Source organism: Diceros bicornis, chromosome 17 (genome assembly GCF_020826845.1).
Source record: "Diceros bicornis minor isolate mBicDic1 chromosome 17, mDicBic1.mat.cur, whole genome shotgun sequence".
Classification (NCBI taxonomy): domain Eukaryota; kingdom Metazoa; phylum Chordata; class Mammalia; order Perissodactyla; family Rhinocerotidae; genus Diceros; species Diceros bicornis.
In genome coordinates, this window is record NC_080756.1 from 62170629 (window position 1) to 62188186 (window position 17558).

A 17558-nucleotide genomic window follows, 5' to 3' on the forward strand; every position below is an offset into this window, starting at 1 on the left:
TGATACTCCAGAGGGAATCAAGACTCTCCTATAACAAGATTTTCCTATAGCTGGGGATTCTGAAAGCTAGAGAGACTAGCACAATCTTCCATATAACACATTATCTTTAAAAAAAGGGGGGGGGGGCGTCTTTAATACTTAGTATAAGCTCAAATGTAAGACACCTTCTTTGATAAATTCTCCCTGAAGCATGTCTTCCACAAAAACACTTGGGCACTGGGAGGTTAATTTTAAATCCTTCAACAGTCTGATCTGGTTTGGCACCCTGGGTGGTATTATTCACGGGATGCTCCTTTAAAGCTAGTGAGCTCTGGCTTCCGCTCTGGAAAACGCAGAGCCCAAGAAGGTGCCCCAGCGGGTGCTGGGCTGTGCTGAGAACAGCTGAGAGCTCACTCACTCCCTCCCTGGGTCTCTCCTAGCTCAGTTTGGGTCCTCTTTCTTAACTCTATTTCTTTTTACATTGCTATTGTTACCCTCCCTTCTCTTGTCTTCCCCCTCTCCTTGGTTCCCTGGAGAGCCCCCTTTCCAAGGCTGGGTTTAGTCCTTGGCTTCCCACCATCCTCCCCCCTCAATACCACCTTGTTTTTGTCAGAGATGACTCCTGGATCTACATCAGACTACCTGAATGCTCCTCTCTACTTGCTATCTTCAGGACAAAGCCTGGAGCACATGCCCGGTTATCAGCCGAGTCCTTCCTTCAGGTGACACTGCATGTCTATGCCTCTGACAACACAGGTGTGTCAGGGCTGTTCCTCTAGGAGCAGGAGACAGACTCCATCCGCATCAGTCAGGATCTGGCGGACCTTATCTTCCGTAGACTGTACTATGAATAAAGGAGCAGTGATGTTTCATTTCCCAAGAACAGAATAAAACTGAACTGGCTTTTTCAGATTATGCATGCTGCTCTCCTCCCCCGAAGCAGTGTCCTCACATGTAAGACCTCCTGCCCCCTCGTCCTGTCTTCACCCCGTCCCGAGCAGCACACACCCAAGACTCCACTAAACTCATGGCTCTATAGCCTTTTCCCACTCTGGTCACCAATTGGTCCTCACCATGCTCCAGTGGAAATTACTCCACCCTGCCCAACAGCGGGCCCTCAGGCCTCCAGCCCATCTTCCCAAGTACTGTTCACATGGTGCCACTTCCCCATTTGAGAACCTAAGGCCCCTATCAAAATCTAAGAGCATATCCCTGTACCTCAGAAATAAACACTGAAGTATTCTGGGGTCAACATTAGGAGTTAAATGTCTCTAATTCATACAGAGAGAAGGAAAAAACATGAAAAAGCAAACAGGGCAACGTGAAAACAACTGGTGGTTCCTGCCAAAGGGTCAACAAGAGTTCCTTGCACTATTCTTGCACTTTTCTGAAATTATATCAAAATAAAGTTAGGGGAAAAAAATCTAAACCCTTCATCTTAGCATCCAAGTTTGACAATGAACAGTACCTTCTCACTAACCCCTCTGTCAAGCTCACCTGGGACGGTCATGTCCCTACCTAACACCTTGTTTTGACCCTCTCTCTACACCTGGACTCAGGATTGCCCTGCTCCCCCCCAGCCGGCTCCCTTCACTGACTTACTCTGCCTGGGGTGTGGGGAAGGAGAAGAACTGGCACTCCCGAGCACCTGCCACCAGCCAGGCCGGCACTGCGCCAGCCCTGCGCCGGTCACTTGTTGCGCATAACTGCATCCAATTCTTCTAACAACTCGACGAGGGAGGCAAGAGCCTAGGACTTGGAGAGATTAAGACACGGGTCCAAGGTGACACAGCCACTGAGTGTGGAGCTGGGAGGGGAACCCAGGTGGGGCTCTGCCATCCACAGCACTGACCACACCCCACTGGTCCCCTCTCCAGACCAGCTCACCCACAGCCTCCTCATTCGCTCCCCACGGACTTACTGCCTGTTTAGTGCCAGGACCTGTTCTATATGCTAGGATTATATTAGAGAACAAAGCAGATACAGCTTTCTGACCTCACGAAGCTTCCATGTGAGTGGGAGGAAACAGACAATAAAAGCTTTATTTATCAAACACTCATATAGCGCTTACTCCATGTCAGGTGTTATGCTAAGCAGTTTGTAAATATTAATTCATTTAATAATGGCTGAAAATCTTCATAAAAATTTAATCCTCATATAAATTCTTATTTTTATGTAAGAGGTATTATTCTTACAAGTGAGGAAACTGAGACTAACGTGGTTAAATAATCTACCCAAGGTCACACAAGCAGCAGGTGGTGAGACTTTCGCTCAAGGGGTCTGGCCCCAGTTCCCAGGCTACTACGTCTCTCAAGAAACGTAAGTAAGCAGCTGGAGGGTGGTCAATTCTCTGGAAAAATGGAAAAAGTAGAGCAGGATAAAAAGAATTAGGAGTACAGGGGGGAAGGCAACACAGTGAAATTTTAAACCAGGTGGCGTGAATATCTTTCATGGAGAACGTAACATTTAAGCAAAGACATGCAGGGCCGGCCCCGTGGCTTAGTGGTTAAGTGCGCACGCTCTGCTACTGGCGGCCCAGGTTCGGATCCCGGGCACACACCGACACACCACTTCTCCAGCCATGCTGAGGCTGCGTCCCACATACAGCAACTAGAAGGATGTGCAGCTATGACATACAACTATCTACTGGGGCTTTGGGGAAAAAGAGGAGGAGGACTGGCAATAGATGTTAGCTCAGAGCCAGTCTTCCTCAGCAAAAAGAGGAGGATTGGCATGGATGTTAGCTCAGGGCTGATCTTCCTCACAAAAAAAAAAAAAAAAGCAAAGACATGCAGGGGCTCAGGGTGTTAACCATGTAGTATCTTAGGGAAAAGTGTTTCAGGGAGACAGAACCGTCTGTGCAAAGGTCCTGAGGCAGGGCATGCCTGGAGTGTATGAGGAACAGTAAGGCAGCCAGACAAGCTGGAGCAGAGGGAGCAAGCAGAGTAGTCACCACTGCCTTTTGAGCAGCAGAACACACATGCACGGCTTGTACTTGATTCTCTGTATCTGACTGTTATCCACTGGCTGCTCTTGTTACTTATCTTGACTCCCAAAATGAACTGTGAACTCTGAGACAGAGCCCGTGACCTCTACTCTCCTTGTCTGTCCCTGTAACCTTTAGGTGTACATTTACTGAATCTATCTGCCTTGCCTTTGTGGGTTCCATTAACCACAAGGAAGACAAGCAGATCCCGTCAGGGCAGGTTCTGACAACTGCCCACCAGCTCCCCTAAGCCAGTGCCTCTGTCTGTGTTAAGGGTGCGCCGATGAAAACATCAGCATGTAAACGGTACTTGTATCTTGTTTCCAAGCACATACACAAATTTTATACTCATTTTTATCTCCAGTATGTCCCTTTAAGCTGGTTGACAGCCAACATCTCCCTACTTTAAAAATGGCAACACCGTGACCCAGAACCATTAATTGCCTCCCTTGGGCTCACCGCACAGCAGCAGCTGACCCAAGGTGTCCTCATCTGCGCTGGGAGGTCAGGGAACGCAGAGGCACCTGGCACCTTTAATCTCCTCTGTGACCCACCCACCCCTCCCACGCCCAGCACAGGGCCTCCCAGATCTAAGACACTGAGGACCTACTCTTGGATTTCAGATGTCCCAGATCACAAAACGGGCTCTCAAACAGTCAATAACGACTGAACACAGAGAAGGGTCCCAATCCCATCTACACAGGCTTAACACAGGCTTAAGGCAAAGACCAAGCATTTAGTTAAGTCACAGAGAACTTAGCAAAGTCACAGAGAACTTAGCAAATGCAGCGAGTTGCCCACTTCACACAAAGAAAAGAGCCTTCCCTATACTCCTTTCTCATCAGGTGCAGAATTTCCAGATTCCTTTTCCCACAGTTCCTATGGAACTAAGCAAGTTACAGCTACTCATAAGGAATTAAAGAACATGCATTAGACTTCCCTATTTCTAGTTTCAGTCTTTTTTTTTTGTTTTTTTGTGAGGCAGATCAGCCCTGAGCTAACATCCATGCCAATCCTCCTCTTTTTGCTGAGGAAGACTGGCCCTGGGCTAACATCCATGCCCATCTTCTTCCACTTTATATGGGACGCCGCCACAGCATGGCCTGACAAGCAGTGCGTCGGTGTGCGCCCGGAATCCAAACCCGGGCCACCAGCAGCGGAGCGCACACACTTAACCACTACGCCATGGGGCCATCCCCCAGTTTGTCTTTTAAAGTAGCAAAAAGAACATCCCTTTTTGCCCTAAGTCAGAAATGGTAGGATACCTTTTCCTCTCATTTTATTTCCAAAATAAATTACTCCAATTTAATTCCATTTTATTTTCCAATCAAGTGTGGGAAGAATCAATCTTAGAAGCATCATTTTCCATCAGCTGAGACGCAGTGGAGGAGAGGAAAGGTAAAAGTAAGAACATGTTTGTAACTATAACTGAGATCTTGGGTGCTGTGGCTGCTATTCCACTGAGGAGATTAACTTTCTCAAAGGCAGCAGGGAGGCAGGAGCTCTTAGAAGAAAAAACACAGTGCCTGCCCTCTGGCAGCTTAGAAGCTCAAGATCAGGAAGGCTTCTTCAGCCCTGGGAGTTGCTTCTCCTTTGGGTACTGCTGGGCCTCCACACCCCACAGAGCTGCCCCAGCATGGGTGCTGGAGAACTGCTGCTGCTGGGAGCACAGGTCCCAGAGACGTGTCTATGGCTCTGTTAAAGGGAACAGCAGCAGCACTACTTACAAGTGACAGGTAATCTCCAAGTAACAGCTATCAGAGGGGTGCTAGGTTCAAAAACAATTAGAAAATAGTATTGTACCAAAGTTAAGTTTCATGATGTTTACCACTGTACTGTGGTGGTGGAAGAGGATATCCTTATTCTTGATAAATCTACATTGAAGTATTTAGGAGTAAAAGGGGCACAATGTCTCCCAACTTTCAAATGGGTCAGAAAAAAATACATATATATGAGTCAGGGGAAAATGACAAAGCAAATGGAGCAAAATATAAACAATTAATAAAATCTAATTAATAAATCTAGATAACAGGTACAAGCGAGCTCCCAGTACTGCTCTTGCAACTCCTCTGTAAATTTGAATTTTTATCAAAATAAAGAATTATCCAAAAAATGAACTTTACCTGTGCCCCAACAAATGGTGGACAGGCTGTCCCAGTTACAGCAGCAGCCAATTCCTGCCTCACACACCTGGAGGCCAAGGCAGCAAAGGTGGCCAGCACAGTGACACTCACAGGGACACAACTGGAACAATTAACAACGCTGAGAGAGGTCTGGGAGCACCAGCTACCTCTGGGTTTTCCTCTAGAATCAAGTCATGTTCTCTGGGTTTTTCTCCAGAATTAAGTCACATTCTTGGCAATGGAAAACAAGACCAGTTTGACCACAAGGGGCCCGGGGAGGCACCGCATGTGGAACCTCAGCGTTCGCCGGGGCTCTTCCCTCCCTATCTCCTCTGTCTAATCAGTGTCCTCTTTCCCAAGTGTCTCTGGCGTCCAGTCCTTCCTCTCTCTTTCCATCACCAACATCCTGCTCCAGTTCCTTGTCATGTCACACCTGAATTATTACCAGTCGCTCAGCGGTGGGCAAACCACGACCTGTGGGTCAAATGCAACCTGCAAGTGAAAAACAGTTTTTACATTTTTTAATGGCTGGGAGAAAAAAACCTACAGAAGACTATTTCATGACATGTGAGAATTATATGAAATTCAAATTTAGGAGGCCATAAATAAAAGCTTTATTGGAACACAGCCACACCCATTCGTTTACCAACTGTCTATGGCTGCAACAGCAGAGCTGAGCACTTGCATCAGAGACCATATGGCCCACTGAAACCTAAAATATTCACTTCCTGGCCCTTTACAGAAAAAGTTCGCTGACCCCTCCGATAGCTGGTCTTGACTTTCATCTCTCCTGCCTCCACCAGATTAATCGACATAAAACACTACTTCCGTGCTTTTGTTGTGTTCGGACACCTCTGATGAACTCCCTGTTGCCTATACACTTCACACTGTACCCTGGCATCCATCACCAGGTGCATAAACTTGCTTTTAGAAGAAAAGCCGACAGGGCCATGCCTTTGTTCATGCTGTTCTGCCTTTTAGAAAACTCACCTTGCCTTCAAGTGTAACTTACCATTAACTTACTTTTCAAGACTCCGGGAGCACTTCCCAGTTCCCTCTCCTCTGCTCCTCAGCACCCTATACTTACCCTCAGCACAGCTCTTACCCCACTACACTGAAATCATCTATTTGTGTGTCTGTCTCCCCAGCTACAGTAAAATTCCAGAGGGCAAGGAACACGTCTTACTCATCTCCCAACACCCAGACAGAACCTGGCACAGCAGTCCATAAATACTGAACTCAACTCCAACCCGGCCAGCCTGGTGTCTCACTGGCCCTGAACACATCATGCTCACTCTCAATCCTAAACTTTGCTCACGCCACCACCCCTTCATCTCACCTAGACAATCCTACCGATGACCTGGGACTCAGTCTACAAAGGCCCGTGGAGCCAGCATGGACTAGGGTCCAAGCCCCAGGCTGCTCTCACTCGTGTGCTGCATGCCCTTGCACAAGACGCTGACGTCTCTGGGTCCTCATCTGTGAAGCAGGATAGGACAGCATCACCTCACTTGCAGGGCTGACAGTGCATGTAAAGCATCTAAACCCATGCTTGGCATATAATGAATTCTCAAAAAGTAACAGTTTATTGTCCTTGTCTTCCCCAAACACTGGAGTCACCATCTGTGCCATTTTGGTATTTCATTGCTTTTCTCGCCCCTTATCCAACCATTTTGTACACTCATATTGTATCTCCTGAAGCAGATAGGTTCCTGAGCAGAGACAAGGTCATCTATCTCTACGAACCCGCACTCTGCCCTAATACCCAGTACAGTGCAATAAATGGAGGGAGGGCCCAGCAAATGACAAATTAAGGAACAAATTATTCCAGGAAGTCTAAAGAGCCAGGGCAATAAGAAAAACAACGCAGAGCCAGGGATGAGGCGGGGAGTAAAGAGAGAGTGTAAGAGCTGAAGGGGGAGCATCTGAGGGTAAGCGTGGACCACACGTGCTCCCCTGGTGACTGTCCCTGGAGGAGAGGAAACCCCAAGTCTCAGCAGTCCACGCCAAGTGTCCTACGCAGCGTCCATGACAGTACTAGCTCACCCAGGGCGCTCACTGAGCGCTCCTCAAGCACCTGGCAGAACTCTAAATGCTTACGACTACGCAAAGTCAACAGGAGTGTCACGCCATGGCACAAATGAAGAGACTGAGGTCCAAGGAGGTTAGAGAACATGCCACGGGCCCACCCTAGTAAATGGTGCAGTACAGTCTAGCTCCAGAGTTCATGCTCTTAACCACTACACATTTTGGGTTTTTAAATCTAATTTAGCTCCACCACTTACCAGCTGCGAGAGCTCAGGCAAGTCATTTAACCTCACTGAGCCTCATGTTTCCCAACCTAAGCGGGCACCATATACTTAACTTCATAAGATTGCTGTAAGGATTAAAGGAGATTACATCACTCAGTGGATTTATAAAGCAGACTCCTAATAAATTCATTCCCTTCCCATCTTTCCCATGCCGCAATATAAGTTAGGTTTTTAGCCAAATCTCTTGACCTCCTTTACTCGCAGGGAACAATCTCTACTCCACCCCGGATTTTCCTGCCTGTTGCCTATGCCCAAGCACCTGGACCTCACAAAAGCCTGCAGAAACAGCCTGGAGACAAGCATGAAGGAAAGCTACTGCACGTGGAGCAGAGTGAGAAGCACAGACGGAGATGGTCCAGACTATCCCTGGGGTGCAAATGAATACTGCACGAGCAAAGGCTGGCTGGCCGGGCACTGCCAGGACATACCCTGACCGACAGCACCACAACAGCACCCGGTTGTGTCTGCACACCAGCAAGCCCGATGATAGGCCTGGAAGCCTGTAAAGGCAAAGCCCAGTAACACCTGTGGCTCTGAGGCTGCACATATGGTGGAGGACAGAGAGGGCAAGGCAGGTGAAAGTGACAGGCAGTCATTTCTACCAGTGCTGGATAATCAGACTGCCTGAAAAAGTTGTATACAGGAAAGCAAAATTTTAAATCCCGAGAGAAGGAATTCTGTTGCAAAATTCCTTTACTGTGAAGAACTAAATTTAAGCCAAGAAGTACAGAGACACACTATTATATTCCGGAGGTCAATCCACATTTCCATATATCAAGTTTGTTTAAAGTGAGGGATAGCTTGAAGGTGATGAACCCTTCTCTGGGGTCACTAGTCCTGGACAGAGAGAACTTGTCATTTGCAGCATGTGAAAGGGTCCTAAATGTTATTACCAAACAGAGTCAATTCAATTAATAAAGCAGGAAGCAGAGGTCAGAAGGTGCTTAACTCATTTTCAGGAGACTTAAGTGATTTCTATTTGAATGGACCTGATCAAAGTGATCCAAAGGTCTTATAAAATAAAAGGCTAGAATACTAGCAAAAACTGTATCTCACTAAGGATACCCAGCAACAAGAAGTCCCACTGGGCCTTTTCCCACAATATATCAGCTTTGAAATACAGCATATGACAAAGAGATACTTCCAGAAGATGGAGAAGTGGGATGGCTGGTAGACACCACTACAAGGCTACCGCCAGATTCCGTGGTCCCTGCAGGCACAGGGCCACGGGCCTAGAGTTAGAAAAGAGCGTTAGAGGTAACGTGGTCTGATATAATTCCCAAAGCATCAGTTCAGCACCACCATGCCCGTGGCTGCTCCCATCCCTGCTGGAACACCTAGAAAGGGCACACCTGGGCAGCACGCCCCTCTTGCAAGGGCCACTGGTCCCCCGGAGCACCTGTAACTCCAAGCAAGCAGTGACTGTGCAAGAACAAGGGCACCAAGCCCGACAGAGCTGCTGTGATGGGTCTAAGGGCAGCCCTCGGGAAGGGGAGTGGCCCCAGCCTTTCCTGCAACCAAGGTGCAGGGCTTGTCCTCAGAGAGAGCTGCAAAGTGACCCTCTGTTTGCAAAAACACAAACACTGTAGAAACGACAGCACAGGGGGTAGGTAAATTCTAGAAATTCTCAATCTTATGTGAATGAAATTAACAAAACCAAATCAAGAAGAAATATTTTGCCAGTTAATATAAATTTTCCTACCACTCCATGTTCAGGGCTCCCTGGCCAGTTAAATCACTTATAACAACACACCATGGTTTTCTGCATTTGTGTCTGCCTCCCCTAGAAATACAACATACAGTGACCTCTTGCATGTGGACAACGTCTTATTATCTGGCAAATGCATTATATATAGTAGCTGCTCGATAAACGTGTGCTGAAAGAAAGTCCCAGTGTGTAACCTAAAGCTCGCAGGTTCAGAGAACCTCTTTGTTCCCTGGCTCCCTGAGGGTGGTTGAGGCCCAGGCCCACAGCATGCAGCACATCCTGGGTGCTGATTCAAGTTGCCCTCTCAGGAACTTCTTTCCCCTGCCCCACCCGTCCTTTTCTTTCCCAGTTCCTCTTCTTTAGCTCCCTCAACATTTCACCTTATAGCTAGGTAAACACACAGGATTTGGAGTTATCCAGCCTTTGCAACTTACTGGGTTTACGAACCTTCACCTCTCTGCAACAGTTCTTCTGTTGTAAACGGCAGTGACAGTACTCTGAAGACAGTACTCCCCTGAAGACCAGAAATGACGCGTGCGTGCAGAGCACTCAGCACATGTCTAGCCCAGGGGAACACTCCGTAAGTGACAGCCATCATTATATAACTGTCCATAGGACCCACTAGCCTAAAGGTGCTTAAAATGCCAAAGGCAGAAGGTTGATTTTCTTTTCCTACCTTTGCAAGTCTGGTTTTTGGAAAAGCTATCTACTTTAGAACAAACTGACACATGTCCATGTCACTAGTTAAAATACTTCCTTTTCCTTTTTCACAGGGAAATAAATGACTGACCAGTCATGACCAAACTGGGTAAAAGGTTCTGTTTCAGAGGTAGGATCTCAGACTAGCTTGTTTAAAAGAACTAAACTAACCAAATAAACAAAATAAAAAACATCCATAAAGTAGCTGAGCTAGGGCCATGACGGGCTGCGCTCCCATTCCAGGTCTTGGGAATGGGAGACCTAGGCCAAGCACAAGAGGAGGGAAGGGGAAGGGCTCCTCACCTCTTCTTGGAGCACAGCTGTAATCAACACTCTCTCCAGAGCCCACGACCCAGCCCCCAGGTCCCTGAAGACCCATACACAGTCCTAAGTGCCCCTCTGGGAAGCCCACCTGGGCCTGTGTTCTCTACATCCTTCAGAATTACCTCCTCCGACTCCGCCCCAACTTCAAGGGAATACTCCAGTTAACCCAAATGCATCTCTCCTGTAGCATTTCAGACAGACGACTCAGAAGTGAAGAGGGGAAAATGTGAAACGGTGGAGGGGAGGCTGGAAGAGAGGAAGGGGTGATGCCCAGGATGCAGATAACCCTAACAGGAGTAAGGCTGCCCAAGCCAGCTGCCCTGAACTGGTCTGCACAACCAGTCCGAGCCCTGACCCCACCACTTGCTCAGGTCATGAGCTCTCTGTGCCCCGGCTTCCTCGTGTCTAAAGCCAGGATCACGGCAGCACCTCCCTCTCAGGCTGCTGTGAGCACTGAGTTCACACATGCAGACACTCAGAACAGAGCCAGCACAGAGTCAACTGTCTGTAAGTGCCTGCTGCTGCCATCATGGCTAACATCATCATCATCACAGCTACTTTCCCCACTGCCTCTTCTTTTCCACTCACAAACCAACAATTCTCAATCACAACAAGGCAGCTTTGCTGGTGGAGGCAGTGCCGGGGGGGGGGGGGGGGACACAGAGAGGTGTGTAGTTCGGGACCTCTAGAGGCTGGGGACAGTCTGCGATGAAGGTTTGCTGTCGTAACCAGGGGGCCACAGCTGCCAAGAGTAGGTACCGCCTACTCGTGACCTTCCCTCTGGACTGCTCTGCTCCTCCTCTCTTTCCAAGCTCCAGCACTGACATAGGGAAAGCCTCCCCCGACTCAAGCCTCCTCTATGCTTTGTTTAAATCAGCAACAGAAAAGAGGCAGGGCAGGAAAGAGGACAAGGCTGGGACCAACCAAAGTTTCATTTTGCCCTTTACATAGTTATTATTCATTTTAAACCAGTAAGGAAAAGTCAATAAAAGCTACTACTTAACCACTTGGCCGTGCTGTCCCTCTCTTTCCAGAGTTAACCAGACCAGATCCTTGACTAGATATACAATCAAAGAGATCTCTGGAGACCTATCTAATGCAGAAAGACTCCTTCCCTGGCTTTCAATCACACACCAACACGTGTGTGCTCCTTCCTTCTATGTGACAGACGCGGAGCAGGCACTGCAGAGGGAGGCAGGGGACATAGCTGTTCTAACCAAAGAACTTACAACTTAGCAGAAGCGGCCCCCCTCCTGTTCCACCTTTCACCAAGGGACAAACCAACAGTCCTACTTCTTCTCCTTTAATCTGATTATCACCACTGTCTTTTAAGTTGTGACATTTTTTTCTCCTCTGTGAAACTCTGACTCGCCGGTGACAAAAAAAATCAATGAATTGCAGGGTTTGGAGCCATAGTTTCCCTGTCCTCCCTCCCCAGTTTCTTGATAACGATGACTATAAGCCTTTTTATCTAAAGACAGCTAAAGCACATGCCAAGAAAACAGCAGGTCATGTACAGCTGAGCCCCACGGGGGCAGGGATGTTGTTCTGTCCACTGGTGTATCCCACGCACCTCAGAGCCTGGGACCATCGACCACTTCACCCAACTCCATAGGATCAGCACTGAATTTTGAAAAGTGGAACCAAAGCTGCAGAAGGGGCAACCGGAGGGGAAGAGAAGTCCACTAAGAGACTAGGTAATACCGCTTCCCAACAATACTCCACCATTCCCACCATGTACTGCATCATTTGTGGAAGCTAAAGACCAAAAAGGAAGCAGATTTTCAACTTTGCCATCTAGAGGAGAAACCGAGACCTTATTTACTGCACAGATTTTAGCCCAAATGCTGTGCCTCCAGGTTTACAATTTGAACCCACAGCTCAAGTTAAACAGCCTACGTACTGGGATGTCCCGAGGTTAGAATATCACAGATTCCTCTGTCCACATCCACCTCGATCCTCTTGGTCCCTATTCTCCCTGTCTGGTCTTATTAAATACTTCGCACTCTCCAAATAGAGATGTTTTTTCAGCTCTGATAATTTTTCCTAAAGTGATGATCCTCCACCTGGCTAGAAGAATGCTTCTGGCACGGGAAAAGTTCAGGGTGTGAAAACTCTTCTGCCATGAAGAATAAAGCCCCAGTGTAACCACAGCCCATCACACCAGGGAGGCAGCAGCAACAGGTGGTAGGGACTCTGAGGTCTGCTCCTTAGTCACCACTAAAGCATGAGGGTGAAGGGCATACGCTTTGGAACCAGCCTAGGTTTGAGTGCCAGCCCTGCTTTCTCTCTCTCCCTTGACCTGAGGTCTCCCAGGACCCTAGTTGGTCATCTGTAAAACTGGGGATAAGAATGAGTCCTACCTCGTACACTGTTGTGAGGGATAAATGGAGGAATGTACACAAAGCACCTAGCACAGGCTCCCACACATGACCACTCCATAAATGTTAACTATTCTTAGCTTTCTAGTAATCAAAAAGCACAATGGTCTGGTATCTTTAAGTCCTTCAGGTTCCCCCAAAAGAGGGCCTTTTTCTACAAAAGTAAAAACAAAATGTAATATAAGAAGGAAAACCCATTTCAAGTCCAGCTCAGACACCAACACACTTGCAACTTAGAACAATGATCACCTCCATCTATAAAATGGAAATAATATACTGTACTAAACTTTGATGACCTCTGACACAAGAATCAATGAGATAACAGGCTATGAAAGAGCTTTCACTTCTGTTCAAAGAAAAAGCAATAAGGAAATCCAGAGCATGATTATTATTAAAATGTCACACCCAATATTAAGGGACATAAATAAACCAGTGATGTTTCTTACTCGTTCAAGAACATTAGGCTTGATAGTGTTTTCATCTGTTCACAGGGAGCCTGCTACAAGCAGGAGGCGGGAAACCGCTGCTCCTTGCAAAGCCCAGTTCAGAGGCAGAGCCCATCAAATCTAGGACTCTGCCCCTGCCTGCTAGTTAGGCCTTTCCCATCCTGGGCTACTTCTCAGATGCCAGTACCAGGAGAAATCAGGAAAGGTTTACAGTTCCACTTGGACATGTTAAACCAACAACGACCAAAATCCTCACCCACAGGACTACTCAACAGGTGCAAGAAAGGGTCAACTCTGACCATCTACTCCTCTGCACTGAGTGGTGTAAGACCTCTTCCAAGGCAGACACCATCCTTTCTGAAAAAAAGCAACACACAAACCAGACAGAGCTCAATTTTTCCTTGTTTGATTTTTACTTCTAGGTCCAAAGGTGTGAGTTTCATTTTTAACCTACCATAAAAATTTCAGTACGGAGGCCGGCCCCGTGGCGTAGTGATTAAGTGCGCGCGATCCGCTGCTGGCGGCCCAAGTTCGGATCCCGGGCGCCCACCGATATATTGCTTGCCAGGCCACGCTGTGGTGGCGTCCCACATAACGTGGAGGAAGATGGGCACGGATGTTAGCCCAGGGTCAGTCTTCCTCAGCAAAAAGAGGAGGATTGGCATGGATGTTAGCTTAAGGCTGACCTTCCTCACAAAAAAAAAAAAAATTTTCAGTATGAGAGCTAGAGGTTGGGGTGGGAAGAGGACCAGGAGGGGACTCATATTCCTAACTTAAGAAGGGAGCACGCAATCAAAACTGCATCCAACTCCATCACCCACAGGACTCACAAACCCAAAGAGAAAAAAAAACCTTACCTACGTTTATTAAAGATGTCCTGTGTGCCGAGTACTGCACTAAGTGCTTTACACACATTAGTCCAAAGCCCATTTTCTCTCTCACATCTAGAAATACCATGAAAAAGCCCTCACTGAAAGGGAAACATCCCAGGTGGGGAAAAAAGTTGCAATCTGGTAGTGAAGCTCTAGACGTTGCAAAGGTTAGTGTTGTAAACACAAAAAGGAGTCTTGGTTAAGAATCAGATCCAAGTTCCTAAAGAGTCTTTGCAAGAGGAACACCCAAACCACGTGTTCCCTATAATTCTGGAATTAACCCGTGCTACTGTCAAAAAAGTTTAGGGCCCACCCCGTGGCTTAGCAGTTAAGTGCGCGCTCCGCTACTGGCAGCCCGGGTTCGGATTCCGGGCGCGCACTGACGCACCACTTCTCCGGCCATGCTGAGGCCGCGTCCCACATACAGCAACTAGAAGGATGTGCAACTACGACATACAACTATCTACTGGGGCTTTGGGGAAAAAAAAGGAGGAGGATTGGCAATAGATGTTAGCTCAGAGCCGGTCTTCCTCAGCAAAAAGAGGAGGATTAGCATGGATGTTAGCTCAGGGCTGATCTTCCTCACAGAAAAAAAAAACATAATAAAAATAAAATAAATTAAAAAAAAATAAAAAGTTAAAAAAATTTTTAAACCTGGAACATAAGGACAACTCATTATAGGGCTAAAACAACTGGACCCAAATTTCTGTGCCCAGTACACCTGACAATCAAATATGGGATTTATGATATCCTCTTCACAGCCCTTCACAGGTGTGCTCACATGAGACAGCAGCCACAACAATAACTGGCATCTGTGTGGCTAGGTAATGTGAGGGCAGAGCCTTCCTGCTGGCAGCAGCAATTCAAAATAAGATGTCTTTCTCACTATAAAACCAACTCATTCCCACCGCTGGGGTATAAGCCGCCATCCTAAATGATTGTCTACGTAGCAAACTGTCACATGGGTCCAAAGACACACTGGTGTTCTGATGTTTAAATGCCATTCTCTCCAGCCACATCCCACTAAAAAAGAAAAAAGGAATATGCCTTAAAAAAAAGACACTATTCACAATTCATCTCCATTCCTCTGCCTTAACCCACTTCATGTAAACCATAATTAATGTCTACGTTAAACATCAACATTAAAAGAACACAAATGTGGTTTGTACTCCTGGAGACGCTTTCCCTGAATTAAGACTCTGGAGAAAAATCAGCCAAGATATAGGGCTGCAACGTCCCTTAACAAGATGAGGTACAGAGGCCTTGCGTGAGGGGCCCAGCAAACAACCGTGGTGACCCGTCTACCATCCGTGCCAGAACCTGCAAAGCCACGGCTATCACCACGCCTGGCCTTCCGCTAACACAGGCAAGCCTCCTTGTGTTCTGGGCTCCTGGAGGTGAGTTTTAAGCCAGGAATTTCCAGCGAACCACGCAGACCTCCAACAGCGCTATCACCTTGTAAGGCAGTTAGAAAGGGGGGTGGCTCACAGATAAGTGACGTCACCTCACCCAGTCCACCACTATCACCAGAAAATAAAAGGAAAAAGCACTTCAGGGTTCTCTTGTGGCCACCTGCCCACAGCGACCTGAGCAACCCACACTCGGCCACGCCAGACTCCACACCAAGGACTGAGGATCAGCTCTACCCCCGGAGGCCGGATCCGGCGGGCACGGGGCGACGGAGGGGCCCATACCCCGCTCGAGTGGGGGCCCAGGCCCGGGGGCTGGGTAGGGCACCCATCCTCAGGCCTCGGACCCCGGATAAGACCCGAGACCTTCGCCGCCGCCCCGAAGCCGCCGCAGGACACCCAGTCCACGCCGCCGTGCCTCCACTGCACAGAACTCCGGGCCGCGGCCGCCCCTGACCGAACGCCCACCCCTGGAGCTCAAGGACGGGGCCGGGAAGCGCCAGAAGGGGCTTCCCGCCGGCCCCGCGAGGGGAAGGGCTGGAAAGAGGCGCAGGAGGAGGCGCCGGGCGCCCGCGGCGGGTCCCCGGCCGGAGGTCTTCAGCCACAGGTCGGGTCGCGGCGGCCACCCGCTCCAGAGCCGCCGCCCGGGCCGGCTGGGCGCCGGGCCACCCCGTGCTCGCGGCGCGGGCGAGATGCGGCCCCGCCGGGCGGTTGGGGCCGGTCAGGTCCCGAGTCCTGTCCTCACCTCCGCCTCATGCTGACGTGTCCCCGGCGCCGGCGTCCGCGTAGCCCACCCAGGCCCCGCTCCGGGCCCGGCAGCCCCGCAGCGTCCGCCGCGGGCACAGCTTAGGCAGCAGCTCGAGCCGCGGCGCCGCCGGAGGCTGGGCGGGCACATGGGAGGGCGGGGCTGCGGCCCTCGAGGCCCCACCACAGGACCCCAGGCTCGGGGGCGACAGACCTCAGCGCGCCTCTGCAGCTGGCGCGTCGCGCCGGTCCTCAGGGGCGCCGTTCTCTCTGCAGGCTCAGACTCCGCCAGAATCTCGTGGTTAGACGCAAGAGGTGAAGAAATGCGCTGTCGCCACTCCCTTGCTCCCCTCTTCCTCCCCGCATGGCCCCTATGGTACAGTCCACACAGCCGGCCGGAGGGGAAAGAGAGCAGTTCATTGGTTGAGAGTCTTGGAAGGGGGCGAGGAGCCACATGAAATGGCCAATGGGAAAACACGGTGGGCACATCAAAGCCCGACCGAGGGGACAAGAGAGGATGAGTTTAAAGGGGACGTGTTTGTTGCGCTCAGTAGTCACCACAAAACAAAACTAGAATATTCTTCCTGATGTTATCCAGATGGGAAACAAAGAGACTAGGGAATCCTCAAATTTTTGGATTAGAGAACTAAAAGAAAATATGGAGACAATTGAACCAGACATATGTGTGTAACTTTGAGTAACTTACTCCATCTCTTCTCCTCAGTTTCCTCATCCAGTTGCATAAGAATATTGGATTAGAATTTGATCGGTGATGGTCCTTCTATTTTGTGATCCGATAGTCGTTTGCAGGGAATTAGCAATATTTGCATATATTCTTCAATTTGGGGCATGCTCCTCCATCTTAAAGAACTTTGGTTGAAATAGGTAGACTCTGACTCCAAAGTGTTTATTTAGACAGTATCAGACCAACTCCACCATTTTTTTTTCTGAGGAAGATTCACCCTGAGCTAACATCTGTGCCAGTCTTCCTCTACTTTATACCTGGGCTGCTGCCACAGCATGGCCATGGTGGAGAGGTGTAGGTCCGAGCCTGGAGCCTAACCCAGGCCACGGAAGCAGAACAGCCAAACTTAACCACTGGGCCACCGGGCTGGCCCTCATCAACCCCACCTTTTGTAAAGACAAATTCAATATTCCTTTTGGGTTTCTCCTCTTACAAAGCAGAGTGTTCTTCTATGTGTGGAGAGCCTCACCCTGTGCTCTGAAGATCTCATAATTTCTACTCTTCCAAGAGTCACCCCTTTCTCTTCCTTGTTTCTTCCTCCACATAATCAGACAAAGCTTCAATTAATAATTCATTCGCCTGTTGAACTGTCCAGAACTCCCACCTTCAGCAACAAATCTCTTTGGTCAGTCCTCCCCAGAGTTGCTCAAGTGCCTGTCCCTATCTGAAGTCTGCAGCATGCTGTTCGACAACGCACGGCCAATTATGCTGTCAGTCACGCTACATGTCAGCTTCCAGGCTTTGAAAACATCCCTTGGGGGCCTAGTCTGCTCTGTTTTAGAGCTTTATACAGCCAAGAGGGCCTACATTTTGGCTACCAAACTTCAGAC

The 17558-nt window shown here is 48.8% G+C and overlaps 1 protein-coding gene across 13 annotated transcripts in view; it reads right to left on the minus strand.

Annotated features, from left to right (window-relative positions):
• Positions 1-16067, minus strand: part of MICAL3 (microtubule associated monooxygenase, calponin and LIM domain containing 3) — a 215204-nt gene extending 199137 nt beyond the window's left edge. For 8 of the 13 annotated variants that reach the window (XM_058559169.1, XM_058559168.1, XM_058559165.1 and 5 more), the window contains exon 1: positions 15985-16055. The gene's annotated coding sequence lies outside the window, so the exon portion shown is untranslated. Of the gene's footprint in view, positions 1-15984 lie in introns of all 13 variants that reach the window. The other 5 variants (XM_058559164.1, XM_058559163.1, XM_058559172.1 and 2 more) reach the window with 5 other exon arrangements.
• Between the last annotated feature and the right edge of the window lie 1491 nt (positions 16068-17558).